This window comes from Miniopterus schreibersii, assembly GCF_964146895.1.
Source record: "Miniopterus schreibersii genome assembly, chromosome: 1".
Taxonomy (NCBI): Eukaryota; Metazoa; Chordata; class Mammalia; order Chiroptera; family Miniopteridae; genus Miniopterus; species Miniopterus schreibersii.
Genome location: NC_138101.1, coordinates 132,948,568 through 132,953,787, shown reverse-complemented (window position 1 = coordinate 132,953,787; position 5,220 = coordinate 132,948,568). Strand labels below are relative to the sequence as shown.

General features: G+C 45.7%; 1 pseudogene across 1 annotated transcript; it reads left to right on the top strand.

The window, feature by feature from the left end:
• The first annotated feature begins 2,051 nt into the window (after nucleotides 1-2,051).
• LOC308548550 (cathepsin G-like) lies at nucleotides 2,052-4,541 on the top strand (annotated as a pseudogene). The gene is made up of 5 exons: nucleotides 2,052-2,106; nucleotides 2,854-3,001; nucleotides 3,434-3,565; nucleotides 3,719-3,962; nucleotides 4,380-4,541. The product of its transcript is annotated as a cathepsin G-like (transcript).
• Nucleotides 4,542-5,220: the final 679 nt, after the last annotated feature.

Below are 5,220 nucleotides of genomic sequence, written 5' to 3'. Positions count from 1 at the left end.
CTGCCTGTGTAGCCTTTACTCATTGTTACTATTGATAATTCTGCCTTTACTCACCATGCAGATGAAAGTTCCCTTTCTTTCTCTAGTAATCTTTCTTTCTTAAGATTTCTGCCATTTCTTTATGACATTAATTTCTAAGCATGCATTTCTTGTTATTATTCCACTTAAATTTTATTTACCTTTTTAAATATCTAATTGGATGTTTTTCATCACTCTTGAAAAAAATCTCAGCCACCACCTCATTACCCCTTTCCCTATTCTTTTATTTTCCTCCCAGAACTCCAATTACACATATGTTCAACCTTCTAATTAGACTATTTTCTATATTTCTCTCTTTGTGCCTCTCTATGCTTTATTCTTGACACCTTTTTCAGAGCTACTACACATCACAAGTTCTCTTTTCACGTTTGTCTAATCTCATTACTTGATCCACTGTGACTTTAATTTTGCTCACTACACTTTTCACTTTTAGAAGCTGTATTTAGTTCTTTCTCAAATGGTATGTCTCTTCTCAAATTCCATGTCCCCACAGCTCATTTAAGGCTTCTTTTACATCAACATACTTGTTTTGTTATCTGTATCAGATTATTCCTATAATATTATCCCATGGTTTCTTAGTCGTAGTCTCTTCTTTCTCTGTTTGTTTCTTGATCTTATTTACATTTGACAATATGCTTGTCATTATAATTGAAAAATAATTTTTAGGTGTGGTTCAAATCTGGAATTAAGTGAACTTCCTCTAGATTTGCATCTGATTATGCCAGTTAATTTGGCACACATCTATAAATATGAAAATGCACTTTTAAGGTCTTTGATTCCATGAAAAGTTCAAGTAATTCCAATCTTTCATGAAGTACTTGCAAGGACTATCCCCTTACTCTTCTTTGTTACTTTGAGGGTACAGAATTTTCAGCTCCTGGCTTCCTATGAGGAGGACTTTTGATTGGACCTAGTTGGGTGAATTTGGTCTTTGCTTTCTTCCCCTCTAAATCTATATGGTCATCAAACCAGAAGCTCAAATCTTGTGGGTTCAGCAAATGCCCACGGAAAAATTGCTACCTAACTCTACAGGGTTGTAATGTTTTTCTGAGCATGCTCAGAATCTTCTACATAGTTTTAAGGGCCTCACAACCCACTGGGTTATTCTGCAATATTCCACCTGGTCTCACTCTCAATGTTGAAGGAATAGTTTCAGTTCTTTGGATTTATGTATTATAGGTAGCACAGCAAGGATATACTTCCTTCTTAATAGCTCCAGTCCTGGGCAGAGAATGGGGATTTGGATGAATGAAACAAGATTTTATATGTTCTCAAGCCAGGCTCTGACAGCTGTCAACAAAATCAACTTACTAGGCCTTTCCTGCAGACAGAGAACCTTCTGAGGCACAAAGGTTTTCACCTTGAGTAGGAAGCAGGTAAATAGAAGACTTCAACTGTGTCATAAGTTTTTCTAAGAGTTTCTTTGGGCTCAAGAGACCTAAGAAAGTTGCCATCAGTGGCACAGCCTTGTTCTTTCATTTTCTTTCTCTGCCAGTGGCCTCTGCCCACTCAGGAGAGAGAGCTACTCAATCTTCCTTGATAGCCTCTAGAGAGAGGTGGGAGCAGCCAAGATTTCAGCAGGTGGCCAGGGCCCAAAGGGTGAGGACAGATAGACTTCAATCCCAGAGGGGTAGAAAGTGGAGGTAGTAGGCAGCTAGCAGCTTTTGTGCCTTGCTGGGATCGTATTGAGTTGGGTGGGTTTAGGCTTCCGGGACACCATGCCCAAAGCTTGCCTCCTTGGTCCTGCTTCACATTTCTGTTGACAACATGACTCAGTAGCTATGGGAGATCTTTTGTTGGTTGATTTTACTCTCTCTTCCCCCAGGTTGCTGGCAGTTTTTGTGGACAAGCCTCCTGGCCAGCCAGGGGTGATGAAACCTATCACCCCAGTAGAAGAATGGGAATGGGAACTCTCCAGTCCCGACCTCACCCTTCCTTCCTCTCAGGAGCGAAAACTATGGCAGGAGGAAGCACCCACCAACAGCAACTGGCTGAGCAACATTCTTGGAAAGATGAAGCTACTCCTGCTCCTGGTGGCCTTTCTCCTACCCTCCAAAGCTGGAGCAGGTAAGTGACCATCCAAACCCTCAGAGGCCCAATCCCATCCCATAGCCTCTGGACCCAGACTGCCTACGCACATCCTAGCTCTGTGTCATTGGATATCACACTATTTGAGTTCACATTCCCAGGTCCGTCATCTATAAGTAGGAATAATAGCAATACCTATGTCATAGAGCTGCTGTGACAGTTACAGTACTGAGTGTCCATGAACCTCTTAGCATGGCCCCTGGCATGTAAACATGCTCTGTAACTCTGCTCTATTCATTTTTCTGCAACCCATGTCAAAGCCTAGGAGACAAGGATACAGCAATAACAGTCCCATCACCTAATATCTAGATTCTTAAAAAACAGTCCTTGCTGCTCATGAGCTGGACTCAGAGAGATCAGGGAAGCTCTTTGAAAAAGAAAGTACCAGGGAACTTTAGGTAGAAGCTACTCCACAGGGCTCTGGATCTCAAAAGCAGAGATCTCTCCACATTGTGAGAGGCCTAAGCTGGCCTTGCCTGGAGCAAGGGTTGTTCTCCTTTGGGAGATGTGGGAAGAAGCTAAGATCTGGGGTGGAGAGCCAGAACCCTGCAGAAAGCTGGAGCTCTCTACCATAATGCGGTACCCCGCAGACCCCAATTTTCACCACCAAACCCTCCTTTCCCCACATCAGCTTCCCCATCTTCTAGATTTTCTGGAGCCACCAAGCTAGTGCCCTCACTCCAGGTTCAGTGAGTGCAGAGATAAATGCTGAATACTTTCTTCCAGGGGAGATCATCGGAGGCCAAGAAGCCAGGCCCCATTCTCACCCCTACATGACATATCTTCTCACCCGAACATCAAGGGGTCTGAGCACTTGTGGGGGTTTCCTGGTGTGAGAAGACTTTGTGATGACAACAGCTCATTGCTGGGGAAGGTAAGGAATTAAGGGTCTTCCTAGTGGCCAGTAGAGCAGGTTCAGAAGAGTTCATAAGTGCATGAGGCTGAAAGCTGGGTACTAGCAATGAAGGGGTGAAGAGAGACTGGATAAGTCCTGGAGGGCAAGGAACAAGCTAATGTAAATGAAGACAAAAGGAAGAGGTGGAAGGTATTCATTAGGGCTCAAAACATAAATTCAAGCTCTTTCTCAATTTATTCTAGGGGAAGCAAAACTTAAGTTTGCTGTGTCCCTACCATCCCCAGCACAGGGTTTTGGAGAAGTAGAGGGCACAGAGATCTCAGCCCCAGAGCCTTCCTGTCCCCTCACTTCCCTCAACTGCAGTTTTGCTGCCCTGGGCTCTCATTTGCCCTGCAAAGCTGGTGCACTTGAGTTCATAGGGCCTACCTCTAGCCCACCATTCCTTTGCAGTCATATTTGCATCATCTTGGGAGCCCACAACATCAGGAGGCAAGAAAGAACACTGGTATACTGGTGCTCAGAGCAATCCGCCACCCGAGATACAATGAACAGAACCGCCTGAATGACATCATGTTACTGCAGGTACCACCTGCCTGACCCTCTGGTTCTCCATTTGAGCTGGCTCTGTCCCAGCATGGGGGCTTCACCTTGTCCTGGGACCTTGTTGGAGGAGGCAGGGGTAGTGGGGTGAGTGCTGCACAGACATTCCCTGAGTGCCTGCTTTCTTCCTGCCAGCTGGAAAATAGAGCCCAATGAAATCGATTTGTGAGGCCAGTGGCTCTGCCTCAGTCCCAGGCCTGGCTGCGACCCGGCTGTGGCTGGCTGGGGCCTGGTTAGCCAGACCAGGAGAACAGACACACTTCAGGATGTGCAGCTGAGCGTGCAGAGGGATCAGGAATGCAGCAATTGCTTTGATACCTACAATGGCCAAAGACAGATTTGTGCAGGAGACCCAATCGAGGGGAAGGCCACCTTCCTGGTAAGCCCACAGGCATCTTCCTAAATGACCATATGTCTCCCAGGGCAAGACAGAAGGGTCTGGGTAGAATTAGGCAGTGCGAACAGACTACATCCCCATGACCTCAGTCTGGGGACCAGATCAGGGTAAAGTGGGGGCTTTTCCACTCAATCCAGTCTCTGAGGTAAGGGGAGGAGACCAACACACAACACACACATATTCAGTGTTTTCATGGGAAAGGAAAAGGTACCTTGACTTGGGTTGAGCCAGAGACAACAACCACAGCCAGGGTTGAAGCTCAACCAATGAAAGATCAAGGAGGTTGACTTCTGCAACCCCACCACCTTTCCTCCTCTGCCCTTACCTTAGGGAACCAAGAATAGGGAGGTATGAAGTGTGGAGGCCTGGCTTAGTGTCCCTTCCTCTCATCACCCACAGGGGGACACCGGAGGGCCCCTTGTGTGCAACAATGTGGCACAGGGCATTGTCTCCTATGGAAGAAGATTCGCTGCTCCACCAGCAGTCTTCACCAGGATTGCTCGCTTCCTGCCCTGGATAAATGGAACAATGAACCAATTTAACAGAAAGAGGATACCCTGAGACCTCTCCTCCTCACTATGATTGACTGTTCTCTGGGATGTAACCCAGCTCCAGTGGGGTTGTCAAACCCTTAATAAATGTCTATGTCTAGAATGGAAATAACCAATTTCTCATGTTATTAAACTTCATTCTGTACAAAACAAATGTACCCATGACTGAGTCTGAGCTCTTCCAGGAAAATGGGGTCTTTTCTCCAAGACAAATGAACCTCCCACAGCCCATCCTGGAAGACAGGTTGAGCTACTTCCCTACTCCAAGCCATCCATTCCCCACCTCCCTTCCTCACATAATTTGGGGATTTATGGAAGGCCATAGTCTCCCAGGGCAAGGCACTCTACTCCACCTTACCAGAGACTTCCCCACCAGATATTAAAGTATACTCTAGAACTCTGTGTCACTGGTGTGTGTAGCATAGGCCAACCAAAGGAAAGAATGAACTTTCAATACATGGCGTTAAAACAACTAGATAGTTTGGTGGTGGTGGTGGTGGTGGGGGGAGCGGCGGGGGTATAATAAAATAAAATCCATTCCTCACACCATAATCCAAAATAACTCTCAAATGGATCAGAGATCTAAGTGTAAAAAAGTTAACCATAAAAGCCCTAGAGAAAAGAAAAGATCTGCTTGCTTAAAAATAGCCAGTGAACACCCATGTTCATAGCAATACTATTCACATGGC